Raw genomic sequence first — 21239 nt, 5'->3', positions numbered from 1 at the left:
CAACTTCCAGAGGATTAAGAATTCTATAGCTTCCTCCACTTCATTAATTTCAATCTTTTATGAAATCAGCCATTCATTCATTCATTAATTCAATAAACAATTACTGAGTGCACAATACGTGCTCAGGTACTGTATGATCACTGAGAAAAAAGGGTGAACAAGACAGACAAAGATGCTGAAAATAGCTGCTTACATTCTAGTGAGGAGAGGTAGACAATAAACAAGTAGAGAAGTAAATTAAATTCTTACCAATAGCAGTAATTGCTATTTGAAAATAAGGCAGGGTAATGGATACAGGGTATTGGGGGAGGTGATTGATTTAAATAAGTTGGTCAAGAACCTCAGTGGAGGTGGCAATTGAGCAGAAACATGAGTGATGAGGAGCTGGTCATGTAAAGATCTCGAGGAAGACCTTGACAGACTGAGAGAACAGCAAGTGTGTAGTCTTCATGGCATGAATGATCTTGTCATGTTAAAAGGAGAGAAAGAAGACCAGGGTGCTGAAACAGAATGAGAAGAGAAGACTGGGAAGAGATGAAACTGGAGAGTTAAGATCATGAGGTTCTGTTCAGGAGTCTTCGTTTTATTCTAATTGCAAAGAAGATCATTGAGGGGTTTGGAATAAGGGAGTGACTGATTTGACTATGTTTTAAACAGTTCTTTAGCTGATATATGGAACAAGATTTATGTTAGTCAGGGTTCCAAAAAGAAAAGGAGGCACACTCAAAAGTGTGTAAATGAAGAGAGTTTAATAAAGGAATACTTACAGATGCATGAGTAAGATTAAGGAAGCCAGAGAGGAGCTGTTGCTACTCCAAAGCCTAAAGAAACAAGTGGATGGAACAATGGTACTTGAGTGATGGGAGAGCCGAAACAAGGGAAAAGGGACAGTCCCACAGAATTTGTATCTGTGGAGAAAGGCAGCCACTGTCAGACTGTGGGAAGGAAAGGGGGCAAATAAATACCCTTTCTTCTCTCTCCTTTCTTCCTGCGATATTATACCCGGACTCTAAATTTTCAGTACCCAACAAACAAGGCAAAGGAACCAAGCAAGTAGACTCAGGCAATGCATTTTGTAAAGTTCAGCTACCAAGGCAGGGCAGAAAAGACAGAGAGTGATTATGAGGGTGGGGTAATGATGATGGTAGTGCAGTAGAACAAATTTTTAGCAACCAATTGAATACATAGAATGATAATAAGTACTATGGAAAATAAAACTGCAAAACGTTTTTCAATACAATTTTCTTAAAAAATGGGTGCAGAGCAGTTTATAAATATTGTGCTTCACTAGTTTATTAAGGGGAATACATTCTACTTAAAGAAAACAATTGTCTGTGAAAAATAACCTCAGTATCTTTTGAGATAAATAAAGCAAGAACCAGTAATATCAGAACCATAAAACTTTTAAAAAATGCAAAAAGCAGGTCATTTGAGAAAAATCTACTTTATCTTTTGGGTCCATTCCCCAGGGTGTTCGTGTCAGCCTCCCTAGCTCTTAAATAAATACTCTCCCAGGTAAAAATATGAATGATAAATGATTGTGGGCATTCTTTAAAACTATGCTTCCATGAGAAGCAAACATTAACTTTAAGAAAAATATTCTCATAAACACAGTGACTGGGACCCAGTTTTCCTCCTACTTTTGTCACAACTTAGTGTTTACTCTACTCTTCACTATCTTCTGAGGTCCCCTTCTGGGACAATGAGCCATAAAAAAACTAGAAATTAGAAAGAGTCTTGGAAAGACCCAAAAAAAAAAACAAAAAAAAAAAAACTCAGAGATTCTTTTAGCATAATAATATTATGAGACTTATGAGAAGGCAACAATCTCAACAATTTTAGGTAAGGCTGAAATAAAAGGACAGAAAACCATTTAGCATAACAATAATTGTGAATCTTGTTAATGGAGAGACCAATCTCAGCATTCGAAAGATTTGCTTGCCTTATTGATGCTTTGCTCTCTTTTCTTTAACCTCCTTTTCTTGTGTACAAAATCTGCGTCCTTCCCAACCCACCCAAAAAGTAAGATGAAAACAAATGGTTGGGAAGCTGAGTAGGTGGGGAAAGAAACAAGACCATGGGGAATAGGTAGAGGATTAAAAGGCAAAAAAGACTTCTGTTCATGGCCAAAAGGTAGTAAGACAGTCTGGACTTACCCTCCAAATCACTAGAAAACTGGAAAAAATACAGCAATCTAGATTAGCATCATTATCTACAAATTCCATATTTGTGAATTCACCTACTCACTAAAATTTATTTGTCACCCCAAAATTATACTCATGGTGCCTTTGCAATTACTTGTGACATGCACATAACAGTGAAAAATTTGAATCTCACAACATGCATGTTCCCAACTGAGGTTGAACAGGTTGACACCCTGCCTTCTTGTTCTAGCTCTCATACTGTAAACAAGTGTCCTTTTGTGGTATATTAACTGCCACATTTTTAGCACTTTTGTCCATTTTGTTGGTGATTTCACTGTTTTAAATGTTTTAGCACTGTTTCATGTTCTTAAGCATGAGAAAGCTGTGATGTGCCATATGAAGAAAATATGTGTTAGATAAGCTTCATTCAGGCATGAGTTATAATGCTGTTAACTGTGAGTTCCATGTTAATGAAACAACAATATATATTAAATAAGGTGTCTTCAAACAGAAACACATATAAAACTAGGTCACATATTGATCAGTTGGTGAAAATATTGTGATCAGAGACTCAGAGGAACCTAATTTCCCCTAGGAACAATGGTTTAATAGTCACTAATTCAATATTTGTGGTGACTTTATAGAACATAACTGCCATAGATAATAACAACCAACTGTACTTTCAGATATTGGACAACAGACAGTAAAACCACATGATGCTTGAGAGATTGGGGGAAAACTAGGTGAACTTTACCATCACTTAAGTATGCAGGATGGAAGAGCCAAATGAGAATTCAGCAGTCTCACTGTGTTGAGGAGACACACATCAAAGTTTAGGGAAGCTGCTTAGAATTTTTAAGGCAGTGTACCCCAGAAGATTAAACCACACAGAGAAAGAGCTCTGGAAATCTGCATAAGGGTCACCTTGTAACTGTTGACTAAATATCAGTCTGCCTTTTATAGGGTGAAATACTAGGGAGTTGAAAGATCAACAATTCATAGAGCTACACATAGGACCAGAAACAGTTTGAGTTCCCTCCAACCAGAATAGAGACTTCACTGTATACCCGGGCATTCAGTAGACTATAGAAGGGCTCTGCCTTAATATTGGGGCTAAATTTAGCTCTAGAATAAAATCTACTTTATACATGACCAAGCTAAAAGATACTAAAAACAACCTTGAGTGTGTGAAGGTGGTGGAAATGGTAAGCTCAGAGTCACTCATGTCACCAGAAGGAAAGTTGGAGGTTAAAAGATGGGAATGTATAAAACAGTGAATCTTGTGGTGGACAATGTCCGTGATTAACTATACAAATATCAGAAATCTCTCTCATGAACTAGAACAAATGTATGTCACTATAACTAGAGGTTAATAATAGAGAGGCATATAGGGAAAAAATATATAACTATTGCAAACTATATACTACAGTTAGTAGCATTTTAACATTCTTTCAACAGTAACAAATGTACTATACCAAAACCATGAATCAATAATGGAGGGGGGCGGTGGTTAGGGGTATGGGAGGATGTGAGTTTCCCTTTTCTTGTCTTTGTTTCTTTTCTGGAGTAGTGGAAATGTTCTAAAAATTGAAAAAAAATTGTGTTGATGGATGCACAGCTGTATGGTGGTACTATGGGCAATTGATTGTACACTTTGGATCTTTGGATAGTTGTATGGTATCTGAACAAACTCAATAAAAAAAAAAATCAGACCAAAAAAAAAAAAAAAAAAAAAAACCCTTGAAAACATCAAACTAATCTGCAAGTGACTTAATATTCTTCAGAAAAAAACTCAAAATTCATTACAACAACAAAATCTAGCATTCAATGACAAAAATTTCAGAGGTCCAGCACCCGGTCTTTTTTTTTTTTTTTCTGATATATGAAGAAGCAGAAAAGTGTGACAAATAACTGGAAGAAAGTTGGTCAATAGAAACACAGCCATAAATGACAAGGGTGATTGAACTAGCAGATTGTGGCCTTAAAATGCCGTTATAAATTTGCTTCACATACTCAAGGAATTAAAGGGAGGAAGTAAATATAATATAATTAAAGTAATGGAAGATATACAAAAAAAAATGGAACATCTAGAAATAAAAATTACAATAATTGAAATGAAAATCAACCAGAAGTAATTAATAGTAGCATAAACACTCAAGAAGCAAAGGTCAATGAACTTGAAGACCAAGCAATACAACCTATCCAAATGAAACACAAATATAAAAAATACTAAAAATATCAACAGATCCTCAGTGACCTATAGAATAATATCAAGCAGTTTAACAGATTTTGTTGGAATCCAGAGGGTGGACAGAAAAAATGTTTTAAGATAAATGACAAAAAAAATTCCAAATGATGAAATCTAGCAACAAATAGATCCAAGAAGTTCAAAGAAACCCAAGCAAGGTAAACACAAGGAAAATCATGCAAAGGCATGTTATAATCAAGCTGCTGAAAACAATTTATAAAAAGAAAAACTTTAAAGCAACCAGAGGAAAACACGACACATATGTACCTGAGAACAAAGACAGACAAGACTTGCAACAGACTTCTTATCAGAAACTTTTGCAAGCCAAAGGGCAATGAAAAAATATTTTTATAATTAAGAGAGGAAATGATCAACTTAGCATCTACGTCTCCTGACAATAATCCTGGGGAAAAAAGCGAAATAAAAATTTTATCAGAAAAACAAAAGCTGAGATAATCCATTATGAACAGATACACTATAAGAAATATAAAAGGAATTTCTCTATGCAAAAGGAAAATGAAACCAGATAGTAACTTGGCTATACATAAAGGAATGAATAGTTACATAAATGATAAATTTGTAGAAAAATATAAAAGATTATTTTGACTGTTTAAACTACTTTCAGAGATAATTAACTACTTAAAGCAGAAATTATAAAACCGTACTGTGTATTCTAATATATGTAGAATTAAAATGCATGATAACTCTTTAGTTTGGTAAAGCTGACACAATGCAATATACAAGAAATGGGTTGGCTTTTACAATGGGAATTTATTAACTTACAGGTTTTCAGTCCTGAGGCCATGAAAATGTCCAACTCAAGGCATCAATAAGCAATGCTTTCTCGCTGAAGACCAGCTACTGGCGATCCTCAGCTCCTCTGCCACATGGCCAGGCACATGGAAACATCTGCTGGTCTCTCCTTTATCTCCTGGATTTCATTGTAGCTTCCTCTCTGTTTTCTGTGGTTTCTTTCTGTTTTCTGTGTGTCCTCTCTCAACTTCTCTGGATTTTTCTGTGTGCTTCTCTTATCCTCTTATAAAGGACTCTGGTAAGAAGATTAAGACCCACCCTGAATGAGGTGGATCACATCTCAACTTAAGCACCTACCCACCAAAAGATCCTACTTACAAGAGGCCTACACACACAGGATTGGATTAGCTTTAAGAACATGATCTTCTCTGTGGTACATACAGCTTCAAACCATCACAATAACAAATGCTGAAAGGACAGGAAGGAGGATATGAAAGTATACTTGTATTAAAGGACTTACAGTTACATGAAATGACATAATATTAGTTGAATGTAGAGTGTGATTGGTTAAAGATGCACATTGTAAAAGCTATAGTAGCCACTAAGAAAACAAAACAAAGAATAAGCCTAGAGTAGAAATAAAACAGAACTTTAAAAATATTCAAATAAAGCAAAATAATGCAGGAAAAAATGAAAAAGAACAGATTAAGCAAAGAGAAAACAAATAGCAAAATGGTAGATTTAAACCAAACTATATCAATAATTACATTCCATAGAAACAGTCTAAATTTTTCAATTAAATAAAACATAGATTGTCATATTGGGTTTAAAAGTCAAAGCCCAGCTATACATTGTTTATAAGAAATGTATTTTAAAAGATAAAGACACAGAAAGTTTACAAAGTTAAAGGCTATACCATGCAACATTAATCATAAGAAAGCTGGAGTGGCTATATTACTACTAGACCACATGTACTTTAGAACAAGAAATATTATTAGGGTTAAAAACTGATATGTTGTAAAGATAATTGTGTCAATTCACCACAAAATTTATAACAAACCTAAATATGAATGCACCCAATAAGAAAGCCTCAAAATACATAAAGCAACCCCTGACAGACTTAAAGGAGAAAAATTCACAACTGTGTTGGAGATATCAATACTAATCTCAATAGCTGTTTTAACAAGGAGACAGAAAGTTTAAACTACAGAAGACTTGAACTATATTATCAATCAGAGGTAATTGACATCACTGACCCCTCCACTCAACAGCAGCAGAATACCCATTCTTTTCAAGTGCACATGAAATATTCATCAATATAGACTATATACTGGGCCATAAAAACTAGTCTTGACATATTTTTAAAACATTAGAGTCATACCACATATATTAGCTTACCACAACCAGAGTAAATTAACAATTAATAACAGAAAAAATCCCCAAATATTTGGAATGTAAATGTCTGAATAGCATATTTGTCAAAAAAAAAAAAAAAAGAAAAAGAAAAAGAAATCACAAGAGAGATTAGAAAACATTTTGAAATAAATGAAAATGAAAGTCCAATGAATTGAAACATGTGGATGCAGTTTAGGAGTGCATATATGGTAATTCACAGCTTTAAATGATTGCATAAGAAAAGAAAGAAGATTGGGCCAGTTTGGATATATAATGTCCCCCAGAAAAAGCCTTGTTCTTTAATACAATCTTGTAGGGGCAGACATATTAGTGTTGATTAGGTTGGAACATTTTGATTGAGTGTTTCCATGGAGATGGGCAAAACATTTGATTAAATTATTTCCATGGAGATATGCACCCCACCCATTCAGGGTAGGTCTTGCTTTAATCACTGGAATCCGATAAAAGAGCTCACAAACAGAAGGAACTCAGGGCAGCTGAGAGAGACATTTTGGAGATGGCCATTTAAATCAGACTTTAGCTAGCACAGAGTTTGTCTGGGAGAAACTAAGAGAACACCCCTAGACACTTAGAGAGAAACACCGTGGGAGAAAGCCATTTTGAAACCAGACCCCCGGAGCAGATGCCAGCCATCTGCCTTCTAGTTGACAGAGGTTTTCTGGACACCATCAGCTGTTCTTCAGTGAAGTTACCCTAATGTTGATGCCTTAGTTTGGATACTTTTATGGCCTTAGGACTGTAATTTTGTAACCAAATAAACCCCCTTTATAAAAGCCAATCCATTTCTGGTATTTTGCATAATAGCAGTATTAGCAAACTGGAACAAAGATTTCAAATCAATGGCCTAAGCATCATTCTCAAGTAGCTACAAAAAAGAGGAACAAATAAAACCCAAAGTAGAGGGAAGGAAGTGACAAAGAATAAAAAATCAAGCAAATAGAAAAGTGAAAACTAAGTGAGAAAATGAAAGAAACCACAAGGTAATTGTTAGGAAAAAAAAAAAAAAAACAATGAAATTGGTAAATTTATGGCCAGGCTGATTATGGGGGAAAAAAAGAAAAACAAATTGCCATATCAAGAATGAAATAGAGGACATTATTATGGATTCTACATACTTAAAAGGATGATAAGGAATATTATCAAAATAATTGGCAATCAAATTTGATAAGGTGAAGTAGACAAATTTTCCAAAATACACAGACTACCAAAACTGACAAGAAACAATAGAAAACCTCGATAACCCTAAACCTATTTAAAAAATTGAAATTATATTTCAAAACCTTCCCACAAAGAAAACTCCAAGCCCAATGGCTTCACTAGTGAATTCCTTCAAATATTTACAGAAGAAATAATACCAATCTTGCCAATATGTATTCAGAAAACAGAGGAGTAAGGAAACTCCCAAATCAGCTTTAGAGACAAGCACAATCCTAAAGCAAATACCAAAGATGTTACCGAAAAAGAAAATACATTCCAGTTTCTTCATAAACATAGATGCAAAAATCTTTATCAAATCATTAGCAAATCAAACCTAGGAATATAAAACAAGATGAAACATTAGGACCAATTAGTTTTTATAGAAATGCAAGGTGTTTAACACTTGAAAATCATTCAATGTAATTCATCATATTAACAGAATAAGAGAGAAAAACCATAAAACCATTTTAACAGAAGCAGAAAAATAATTGACAGATTTCAATATTAATTCATGCTGTTAAAAATACTCTTATCAAACCAGAATTATAAACCAACATTTCAACCGTAAAATATCTGTAAAAATAAAACTAAAGATGTTAGCCACTGCAGGAAGGCAAGGAAAACAAATAAGCATACAAATTTGAAAGGAAAATAAAACTATTGAGGTTTTTAGACATCATAATCATGTACAAGCAGCATTCTTATAGAATCTACAACAATAAAATGCTACTAGAACTATCTAGTTTAGCAAAGTCAAAGGAAAATGTGCAAAAATTAATTATAGCTCTATATATTAGCAACAGCCACTGGAAATTGAAATTTAAAATCTATACTGTTTGTAGAAGCATCAAAAAAAGAAATATCTAGGAATCAATTTAATAAAATAAATGCAAACCCTGTTTAATGAAAACAATAAAACATTGCTAACAGAAATAAAAGATACTGAAAGAAATGGAGACATGAACACTGTTTCTAGATTGAAAGACTCAATACCATTTAAATGACAGTTCTCCTCAAATTCACATACAACCATACAAATTAAAGGAGACATCATAGAAGAAATCTTGGCAAATTTGTAGGAGGCAAAGATTTCATAGATAGGACCACAAAAAGCACAAGCCATAAAAGTAAGTCATACTTCATCAAAATTAAAATTAAAAATATCTGCTCTTCATAATGCATTCTTTTGAAAATGAATGGCAAGTCCCAGACTAGAGGGAAAAGTTTGTAATATATTTGACATATTGTTTGTATCCAAAATGATTTAGAAAATTCTTACAACTCAATAAGATGAGACTACAATAAAAATGGGCAAAATAATTTGAACAGATACTTTACATGAGAAGATTTATAAATGGCCAATAAGCACTAGAAAACATGCTCAACATCACATTAGTCAGAAGTTTCATAAATTAAAAACACAGCGAAATATCACTGCACATGCTTTAGAATGACTAAAATTAAAATGGCTAACAATACCCAGTATTGACAAGCATGTAGAGCAATTGGAACTCTCATACATTGTTGGTGGAAATGTAAAATGGCAAAATGATATTGGAAAATGGTTTAGCAATACTTTTATAAAGTTAAACTATACTTGCCATACAATCCAGCAATTCTATTAAAAACATTTCCCAAGGAGAAATGAAAACATATTCTCACACAAGGACTTTACCCCAGTGCTCATAGTAACTTCATCCATAATAGAGAAAAACAAAACAACCCAAAAATCCATCAACACTTAAATGAGAGAAACAAGTTACACAATAGCCATACAATGGAATATTACCCATAGAAAGAAATTAATTACTGATGCCAACACCAACATGGATGACTCTCAAAAAATAGCATTTAAGTGAAAGAAGCTAGAAAGAAAAGAGTAGATACTGTATCCCACTTATATGAAAATTCTAGAAAAGACAAGACTAATCTATAGTTACAGAAAGCCTATCAGCTATTGCCTGTGCTGGATGAAGAGGTATTGCATTGGAAGGGGCACAAGGAAAGTGTTCTACATCTTGATTTGGTGGTGGTTATATGGGTTTTAAATTTGTCCAAAGTAATTGAAAAATACCCTTAAGATACCTACATTTTATTTTATGTACAATATATCTCAGTAAGTTGATTTTTTCAAACAATGAAAGTGCCTTACGCAAAGAGAAGAAAGAGGGAGATCAGAGAGAGAAAGAATTTCATCCTGCACATATAGTTTGATATTCAATTGGGGGAAAGGTATAGAACTAATTAGCATCATGCCCTGGACTGCTTGAGAATACAATAGTAAGCTTCTCTAGTTGTCTCTAACATTCCTGCCCCTCCAAACATTATAGACAAAGAGAATGAGTTACAAATATCATTTTCTCAAGGTCCTATATGAAGTCAAGACTCAAGGTTGAAGGGAGCTTCAGGTCATTTCATTATGTCCTCATGATACAACAAGCACATTCTGACCTAGAGAAATTAAGAGCATCGTGGCTTCACTAGTAAGTCACCTAGCAATGGATAAAAGGCAGAATTCACGATGGCCAGGATTCATGTGCGGACCCTGAAAAATAAGAAATTAAAAAAAAAAAAAAACATCAAATGTGGAGTATCATCACATTAGCAGTTCTCTTTTTTCAAACAAACTCAGAAATACTAAAGGAAAACTTATCAAAGTCCAGCCTTACAAAAGAATACCATTATTGGATCATTAGTTAGAAGCAAGAGGAATATAATAATGCAGAAGATGAATTTGTATCTACTCCTCCACTCCTGATCCTCCTCTCTGATATAGTAGACCTCAGGGGTCTTCAACTTGGAAGGGATGTGACAAGGGGATGGAGTAAGAAAGGACATCCTACCTTTGGTTGGAGTGAATAGATCCAGAGGACAAATATCCTAAGTCCTATCTAGAGAAAGTGCTAAGGTCAACTTCTGAAAAGTAAATCCAAATTACTTGTCAATTCAGAGTGCTAAACTGCTTGTTAATGCAGGGTGCTAAGCCAACAAGGAAAGCTAAATAATGTAGCAAAAAAAAAAAAGCCAATGATCTTGCAATAAGGAAAGCCAAATAAAGGAAATGGAAAAGCAGCTGGTGAACTGGTCACCATTCCTATTGGCTCTATCGTCTTTAGCCCCACTGGGTCTGCCTTAGTTCAGTCCCTCTTTTTTTTTTTTTTTTTTGGGGGGGGGGGGTTGGTTTTTTTTTTTTTTTTAATCTTCATTTTATTGAGATATATTCACATACCATGCAGTCATACAAAACAAATCATACTTTCGATTGTTTACAGTACCATTACATAGTTGTACATTCATCACATAAATCAATCCCTGACACCTTCATTAGCACACAAACAAAAATAACAAGAATAATAATAACAGTGAAAAAGAGCCATTGAAGTAAAAAAGAACACTGGGTACCTTTGTCTGTTTGTTTCCTTCCCCTATTTTTCTACTCATCCATCCATAAACTAGACAAAGTGGAGTGTGGTCCTTATGGCTTTCCCAATCCCGCTGTCACCCCTCATAAGCTACATTTTTATACAACTGTCTTTGAGATTCATGGGTTCTGGGTTGTAGTTTGATAGTTTCAGGTATCCACCACCAGCTACACCAATTCTTTAGAACCTGAAAAGGGTTGTCTAAAGTGTGCGTAACAGTGCCCACCAGAGTGACCTCTCGGCTCCTTTTGGAATCTCTCTGCCACTGAAGCTTATTTCATTTCCTTTCACATCCCCCTTTTGGTCAAGAAGATGTTCTCCGTCCCACGATGCCAGGTCTACATTCCTCCCCGGGAGTCATATTCCACGTTGCCAGGGAGATTCACTCTCCTGGGTGTCTGATCCCACATAGAGGGGAGGGCAGTGATTTCACCTTTCAAGTTGGCTTAGCTAGAGAGAGAGGGCCACATCTGAGCAACAAAGAGGCATTCGGGAGCAGGCTCTTAGGCACAATTATAGGGAGGCCTAGCCTCTCCTTTGCAGCAACCGTCTTCCCAAGGGTAAAACCTATGGTAGAGGGCTCAACCCATCAAACCACCAGTCCCCTATGTCTGTGGTCATGTTAGCAACCATGGAGGTGGGGTAGGCGAATACCCCTGCATTCTCCACAGGCTCCTCAAGGGGGCACTACATCTTTTTTTCCTTGTTTTTCTTTTTTTTTTTTTTAACTTTCCCTTCTTTTTTAAATCAACTGTATGAAAAAAAAAGTTAAAAAGAAAACAAACATACAATAAAAGAACATTTCATACAGACCATAACAAGGGAGTAAGAAAAAGACAACTAAACTAAGATAACTGCTTAACTTCCAACATGTTCCTACTTTACCCCAAGAAAGTTACATAATATAGCAACATTTCTGTGAACTTGTTCCTACTATATCCATCAGAAATTAACAGACCATAGTCATTCCTGGGCATCCCCAGAACGTTAAATAGCTTATCTGTTCTTCTTGGATTATTGTTCCCCCTTCCTTAATTGCTCTCTACTGCTAGTTCCCCTACATTCTACATTATAAACCATTTGTTTTACATTTTTCAAAGTTCACATTAGTGGTAGCATATAATATTTCTCTTTTTGTGCCTTGCTTATTTCACTCAGCATTATGTCTTCAAGGTTCATCCATGTTGTCATATGTTTCACGAGATCGTTCCTTCTTAACTGCCGCGTAGTATTCCATCGTGTGTATATACCACATTTTATTTATCCACTCATCTGTTGAAAGACATTTGGGTTGTATCCGTCTCTTGGCAATTGTGAATAATGCTGCTATGAACATTGGCGTGCAGATATCTGTTCGTGTCACTGCTTTCCGATCTTCCGGGTATATACCGAGAAGTGCAATCGCTGGATCGAATGGTAACTCTATATCTAGTTTTCTAAGGAACTGCCAGACTGACTTCCAGAGTGGCTGAACCATTATACAGTCCCACCAACAATGAATAAGAGTTCCAATTTCTCCACATCCCCTCCAGCATTTGTAGTTTCCTGTTTGTTTAATGGCAGCCATTCTAATTGGTGTGAGATGGTATCTCATTGTGGTCTTAATTTGCATCTCTCTAATAGCTAGTGAAGCTGAACATTTTTTCATGTGTTTCTTGGCCATTTGTATTTGCTCTTCAGAGAACTGTCTTTTCATATCTTTTGCCCATTTTATAATTGGGCTGTCTGTACTATTGTCATTGAGTTGTAGGATTTCTTTATATATGCAAGATATCAGTCTTTTGTCAGATACATGGTTTCCAAAAATTTTTTCCCATTGAGTTGGCTGCCTCTTTACCTTTTTGAGAAATTCCTTTGAGGTGCAGAAACTTCTAAGTTTGAGGAGTTCCCATTTATCTATTTTTTCTTTTGTTGCTTGTGCTTTGGGTGTAAAGTCTAGGAAGTGGCCGCCTAATACAACGTCTTGAAGATGTTTTGCTACATTATCTTCTAGGAGTTTTATGGTACTTTCTTTTATATTGAGATCTTTGGTCCATTTTGAGTTAATTTTTGTGTAGGGGGTGAGGTAGGGGTCCTCTTTCATTCTTTTGGATATGGATATCCAACTCTCCCAGCCCCATTTGTTGAAAAGACCATTATGACTCAGTTCAGTGACTTTGGGGGCCTTATCAAAGATCAGTCGGCCATAGATCTGAGGGTCTATCTCCGAATTCTCAATTCGATTCCATTGATCTATATGTCTATCTTTGTGCCAGTACCATGCTGTTTTGGCAACTGTGGCTTTATAATAAGCTTCAAAGTCAGGGAGTGTAAGTCCTCCCACTTCGTTTTTCTTTTTTAGAGTGTCTTTAGCAATTCGAGGCATCTTCCCTTTCCAAATAAATTTGATAACTAGCTTTTCCAAGTCTGCAAAGTAGGTTGTTGGAATTTTGATTGGGATTGCATTGAATCTGTAGATGAGTTTGGGTAGAATTGACATCTAATGACATTTAGCCTTCCTATCCATGAACATGGAATATTTTTCCATCTTTTAAGGTCCCCTTCTATTTCGTTTAGTAGAGTTACGTAGTTTTCTTTGTATAGGTCTTTTACATCTTTGGTTAAGTTTATTCCTAGGTACTTGATTTTTTTAGTTGCTATTGAAAATGGTATCTTTTTCTTGAGTGTTTCTTCAGTTTGTTTATTTCTAGCATATAGAAACATTACTGACTTATGTGCATTAATCTTGTATCCCACTACTTTGCTAAATTTGTTTATTAGCTCTAGTAGCTGTATCGTTGATTTCTCAGGGTTTTCTAGATATAAGATCATATCATCTGCAAACAATGACAGTTTTACTTCTTCTTTTCCAATTTGGATGCCTTTTATTTCTTTGTCTTGCCGGATTGCCCTGGCTAGCACTTCCAGCACAATGTTGAATAACAGTGGTGACAGCGGGCATCCTTGTCTTGTTCCTGATCTTAGAGGGAAGGCTTTCAGCCTCTCACCATTGAATACTATGCTGGCTGTGGGTTTTTCATATATGCTCTTTATCATGTTGAGGAAGTTTCCTTCAATTCCTACCTTTTGAAGTGTTTTTATCAAAAAGGGATGTTGGATTTTCTCAATTGCTTTTTCAGCATCTATTGAGATGATCAATTGATTTTTCCCTTTTGACTTGTTAATGTGTTGTAATACATTGATTGATTTTCTTATGTTGAACCATCCTTGCATGCCTGGAATGAACCCCACTTGGTCATGGTGTATGATTTTTTTAATGTGTCTTTGGATTCGATTTGCAAGTATTTTGTTGAGGATTTTTGCATCTATATTCATTAGGGAGATTGGCCGGTAGTTTTCCTTGTTTGTAGCATCTTTGCCTGGTTTTGGTATTAGATTGATGTTAGCTTCATAAAATGAGTTAGGTGGTGTTCCATTTTCTTCAATGTTTTGAAAGAGTTTGAGTAAGATTGTTGTCAGTTCTTTCTGGAAAGTTTGGTAGAATTCCCCTGTGAAGCCATCTGGCCCTGGGCATTTATTTGTGGGAAGATTTTTGATGACTGATTGGATCTCTTTGCTTGTGATTGAGGTCTTCTATTTCTTCTCTGGTCAGTCTAAGTTGTTCATATGTTTCCAGGAAATTGTCCATTTCTTCTGCATTATCCAGTTTGTTGCCATACAGTTGTTCATAATATCCTCTTATAATTTTTTTAATTTCTTCAGGATCTGCAGTTATGTCACCTTTTTCATTCATTATTTTGTTTATATGGGTTTTCTCTCTTTTTGATTTTGTCAGTCTAGCTAGGGGCTTGTCAATCTTGTTGATCTTCTCAAAGAACCAACTTTTGTTGATATTTATCCTCTCTATTGTTTGTTTGTTCTCTATGTCATTTATTTCTGCTTTAATCCTTGTTATTTCTTTTCTTGTACTTGGTTTAGGATTGGTTTGCTGTTCATTTTCTAGCTTCTTCAGTTGATCCATTAGTTCTTTGATTTTGGCTCTTTCTTCCTTTTTAATATATGTGTTTAGTGCTATAAATTTCCCCCTCAGTACTGCTTTTGCTGCATCACATAGGTTTTGGTATGTTGTGTTCTCATTTTCATTCGTCTCTATATATTTAGCAATTTCTCTTGCTATTTCTTCTTTAACCCACTGATTGTTTAGGAGTGTGTTGTTTAACCTCCAGGTATTTGTGAATTTTCTAAGTCTCTGATGGTTATTGACTTCTAATTGTATTCCATTGTGGTCAGAGAATGTGCTTTGAATAATTTCAATCTTTTTAAATTTATTGAGGCTTGTTTTATGTCCCAGCATATGATCTATTCTGCAGAAAGTTCTGTGAGCACTAGAAAAGTATGTGTATCCTGGTGATTTGGGATGTAATGTTCTGTATCTGTCCGTTAAATCTAATTCATTTATCAGATTGTTTAGCTTTTCAGTTTCCTTATTGGTCTTCTGTCTGGTTGATCTATCTATAGGAGAGAGTGATGTGTTGAAGTCTCCCACAATTATTGTGGAAACATCAATTGCTTCCTTTAGTTTTGCCAGTGTTTCTCTCATGTATTTTGTGGCACCTTGATTGGGTGCATAGACATTTACGATTGTTATTTCTTCTTGTTGAATTGCCCCTTTTATTAGGATGTAGTGGCCTTCTTTGTCTCTCAAAACATCCCTGCATTTGAAGTCTATTTTATCTGAGATTAATATTGCTACACCTGCTTTCTTTTGGCTGTAGCTTGCATGAAATATTTTTTACCATCCTTTCACTTTCAGTGTATTTGTGTCCCTGTGTCTAAGATGAGTCTCTTGTATGCAACACATTGAGGGTTCATTTTTTTTGATCCATTCTGTGAATCTATATCTTTTAATTGGGGAGTTTAATCCATTTACATTCAACGCTATAACCGTGAAGGCATTTCTTGAATCAGCCATCTTATCCTTTGGTTTATGTTTGTCATATTTTTCCCCTCTGTCTATTAATATCCTTTATTGAACCCATACCGAATCTCTTTAGTACTGAACCTTTCTCCAAGTCTCTCTGTCCTTTCTTTGTTTCTCTGTCTGTAGGGCTCCCTTTAGTATCTCCAGTAGGGCAGGTCTATTGTTAGCAAATTCTCTCAGCATTTGTTTGTCTGTGAAAAATTTAAGCTCTCCCTCAAATTTGAAGGAGAGCTTTGCTGGATAAAGTATTCTTGGCTGGAAATTTTTCTCACTCAGAATTTTAAATATATCGTGCCACTGCCTTCTCGCCTCCATGGTGGCTGCTGAGTAGTCACTACTTAGTCTTATGCTGTTTCCTTTGTATGTGGTGAATTGCTTTTCTCTTGCTGCTTTCAGAACTTGCTCCTTCTCTTCTGTGTTTGACAGTGTGATCAGTATATGTCTCAGAGTGGGTTTATTTGGATTTGTTCGCTGAGCATTTATGATTTGTGTATTTATGTTGTTTAGAAGATTTGGGAAGTTTTCCCCAACAATTTCTTTGAATACTCTTCCTAGACCTTTACACTTTTCTTCCCCTTCTGGGACAACAATGAGTCTTATATTCGGACATTTCATATTATCATATCCCTGAGGTCCATTTCGATTTTTTCAATTTTTTTCCCCATTCTTTCTTTTATGCTTTCATTTTCCATTCTGTCATCTTCCAGGTCACTGATTCGTTGTTCAACTTCCTCTAGTCTTGTACTATGAGTGTCCAGAATCTTTTTAATTTGGTCGACAGTTTCTTTAATTTCCATAAGATCATCCATTTTTTTATTCTAGTCTTGCAATGTCTTCTTTATGCTCTTCTAGGGTCTTCTTGATTTCCTTTGTATCCCGTACTATGGTCTCATTGTTCATCTTTAGTTCTTTGAGTAGCTGCTCTAGGTGCTGTGTCTCTTCTGATCTTTTGATTTGGGTGCTTGGGCTTGGGTTATCCATATCGTCTGGTTTTTTCATATGCTTTATAATTTTCTGTTGTTTTTGGCCTCGTGGCATTTGCTGAACTTGATAGGGTTCTTTTAGGATTTGTAGACCAATTGAAGTCCTTATCTCTAATTTATCAGATCTACAGCTTCGTGGAGTACACTTTCTCTAACTAACAAGCAGGTGGTGTCCATGAGCCACCTGTTCTCCACAAGCCAGTTCTCCCCTGCTTAGCCTTTTTGGTGAGTGGGGGAGTGAGTCTTGTGGGGTCCAGTTGGTGTACCAAGCTTGCATGTGTAGTTGGTGTTGCCTGCCCTGTATATGGGGCGTGTTTCTGGGCAGTCAGGGAGGGGAGTTGGCCCTAACAATCAAATCTCCCTGGTAATCCTAGAGTTTTAAAGCTGCTGCAATAGTCTAATCCTTCAGTTCAGTCCTGCCACAGTTTGTCTCTGCCACTGACCCACAAGTCCTTGGTATTGGCGTATGGCTCCTGAGACTTGCAAGTGGGCTCCTCTTCCAGGCCGTGGACCCCGGGTCCTCTGTTGAGGGATGACTGTGCTATGTCACAGGTGAGTGCCGTCCCCCCAGGGCGGTTCTGGGCTGCTGGGCTGTGTAGGGAGGCTCCCAGTCTGCTGAAATGATGGCTGAATGGGGCTTTGTTAATTCACACTGCTCCACCTTCCCAACTCTGGGACAATCAGCTGAGGTTGCAGGGAAGGCTAATGTCCACGCCCAGTTTTGTGGTGTGTGCCTGTTATTTGAAGCACTTCCGTCACACTGGGTTGTCTGGGGCAGCTCTGGGCTATGGGGCTGGCGATGGGCAGGAGTGTTTCCTGTCCACCATGATGATGGCTGTGAGCAGACACCCCCCTTTTCTTGGGAAGTTGTGGTGTTTAGTGAATTTTCTCAGCCACTGGATTATTGCCTTTTGTCTCAGAGCTCTCTTAGTTCTGCTCTTGACTTGACCTGCCCAAACTGCAAGTCTTTGAAGCTTTCTGTATTGGGCTTCTTAGAGTAATTGTTTTAGAAAAAGAAAAAAGGATTAAAAAAAAAAAAAGGGCCCTCCTCAGAGATCTAATGGGTTATTGAAATGCTAATAGACAAAGCAACCAGGGCCATTAAGGAAAGGTCCACAGGGCAGAGAGATCAGCTTTTCTTCGGGATTTGCATATGCGCCTCAGGGCCTGAGCTCTGCCCTTCCCCTTTCTATGTTCACCAAAACTCCAAAAATCCTCCGCTTTTATTTTGGAGTTTTTCGTGTTGTTTTTTTTCTATGCCTGTCTCCTCTCTGCTGGGCTGGCTGCTCTCAGATTCTCTGGTGTCTGGTCTCAGTCTATCTATGGTTGGAGTTTGGATCAGTAGAATTAGTTTCCGATAAGGGCTGCCACTGCAGTTCTCCCTTCTCCTTCCCGGAGCTGACAGCCCTTCCTCCCACGGGACTGAGCCTGGCAGGGAGGAGCGTGGGTCCCCTGATTGCAAAAACTTACAGATTTCGCTGATCTCAGGAGTTCCACGTTTTCATGAGTGTTGTATGAAGTATGCCCAAAGTCAGATTGCTCTGTGGTGTCCAGTCCACGCAGTTCCTGGCTTTCTACCTACTTTCCTGGAGGAGTAACTAAAACATACAGCTCACAAGTCCACCATCTTGCCCCACCTCCTAGTTCAGTCCCTCTTGTCTAGCACAGTGTATTGGTCTTGCCCTCTTGCACTACCTCTAAACCAAGACCTGAATGACCTTTCTAAAGTGTAAATGTGATCATGTACTTCATCTACTTAAAACATCTTCTGTGGCTTCCAAGGACTCATAGGATAAAGTATAGCATACAAGGTCCTCTGTGATCCGCATCAGCCTTCTGCTCTTGACAACCAAATTTCCCACTGCTCTTTTTGGGGATTGAGTCACGTCCTTCACAAAAGACGTTCAAATTTTGATCCACATTCCTGCGAGTGTAAACCCATTTGTAAATAGGACCTTTTGAAAATGTTATTATTAGTTGAAGTGTGGCCAAATTGAATCAAGATGAGTCTTAATTGTATGACTGGAGGTCTTATAAAAAGAGGAAATTCGGAGTCAGTCAGAGAAAGTCACAAGAAGCCAGAGAGGAGAAATCTCCACGTGATGCAGGACTGTCAAAATGCTACAGACATTGGAGAAAGTAAGTCTTGCCAATACCTTGATGCTGGATTTCTAGCCTCCAAAACAGTGAGATAATAAATTCTGGTTGTTAAGCCAACCAATGTTGGCATTTTTCATAGCAGCCTTGGAAAGCAAAGGCAACTCCCAAGCAGGAACCCTATGCTTCAAGTGTATCAAATAGCCAAGAATAATCAAATCATGATGCAATTTTTTGTTTCTCTGTGTCTTTATATGTGCCCTTCCATCTAATTGAAATATCCTCTCATCCTCCCATCACCCACTTTTATCCCCCAGGTGAACTCCTTTTCATCCTCCAAGATCCGGCTTGGGTCCTGCTCCATGCAAACTTTTCTGATCTAACCAAGAAGATTTAATCACTTCCTCTTTTGAGCCTACAGTTACCTTGTGTTAGCCCTTTTGACCCAATCTGGCCATAATTTATTTGATAATCTGTCTTCCCAAGATAGACTGTGGGCTTTTTTGTGGTCTCTACCTTAAAGGCAGGGACCATATCTTTTTTGCTTTTCTCTCTTCAGCATTAGCATGTTGTCTGGCACATATTGGGCACTCAAATATTTTTTAATAAATCATTGTCTGATTGGCTGATTGAATGAAAGAGAATGGGAGTTCTTTCAAGGATGAAAAAGCCAAAACAGGATGAATTTCAGAGATGAATAGGATACCTTCTCTAAGGTTAGCTAAAATAAATATGGAAAAGGACATTTCATAACAGGAAGAATTATAAACATTTTTATTCTGACTGACTGCCTTTTCATTCCAGCTTTGCTTCTAAACTAAAGCAGCTCTGAGGAAATTATGCTTGACCACAAGCTCCACAAACTATTTCTGGCTTCCTATAATAAGGCCAAGAAAAAAATTTTAATGTCATCTATAGCCTCACCCCTCGTCAGTCTTCCAGTTTCCCTCCTCTCTTTTAGACTCTCTTCCATGCTAGCCAAATTTCCCTAGGGATAGATGAAAATATTTAAAAGCAAAAAATAAGGGACACTATCCCAGAAGTCTATCTGGCCAAGGGAAGTTTGTCTGCTTCCTTTCTACCATGTACGCAGGGTACTGATAGCAGACCCTCCTGCTCACACTCAAGAGTCAGCTACTGCTCTTTTTTTTTTTTTTAAAGCCTGATTCCCTGAATTTTCTTTGACCTGTAAATTTTGGATGTATGCATGTTCCTTTACAAACATTTTCACAGATCCCTGCAATCTCATTGACACAATCTTTTAGAGAGAAGAATTTGGGGACCCTATGAAAGTTAGGGTTAGGGTTAGGTTTTCTCTTTAGTATCTGGAGAGAAACACATTTGTAGTATATGATTTTAAACATTTAATCATTTTTAAATACTGTTGTAAAGTAAAGTGGGACTAAAAGAAAGCTATGCAGATAAAAATGACAAAGCTAATGTTTCAGTTTGCTAATGCTGCCATTACACAAAATACCAGAAATGGATTGGCTTTTATAAAGGGGGTTTATTTGGTTACAAAGTTACAGTCTTAAGGTCATAAAGTGTCCAAGGTAAGTCATCAACAATTGGGTACCTTCAGTGGAGAAAGGCCAATGGTGTCCAGAAAACCTCTGTTAGCTGGGAAGGCACATGGCTGGTGTCGGCTCTGGAGTTCTGTCTTTCTCCCAGGACATTCCTCCCTAGGCTGCAGCTCTTCTTCAAAATGTTACCCTCATTTGATCTCCAAAATGTCACTCTTAGCTGCTCTGAGGTCCTTTTGTCTGAGTACTCCTTTATAAGACTCCAGTGATCCAATTAACACCCACCCTGAATGGGCGGGGTAACATCTCCATGGAAATTATCCAATCAGACATTTCACTCAGAGTTAATTGAGTCATGTCTCCATGGAAACACTCAAAGGATTCCAATCTAATCAACCCTAATTTGTCTGCCTCCACAAGATTGCATCAAAGAACATGGTGTTTTTCTGGGGGACATAATATATATAAACCAGTACAGCTGGAAAAAAAAAAAAAAGGCAGAAAACAAGGGAGAATTCCCATTTCAACCAGGGCA

The sequence above is a fragment of the Choloepus didactylus genome, chromosome 3, assembly GCF_015220235.1.
Source record: "Choloepus didactylus isolate mChoDid1 chromosome 3, mChoDid1.pri, whole genome shotgun sequence".
NCBI lineage: Eukaryota > Metazoa > Chordata > Mammalia > Pilosa > Megalonychidae > Choloepus > Choloepus didactylus.
Note: the sequence above shows the minus strand (reverse complement) of the source record.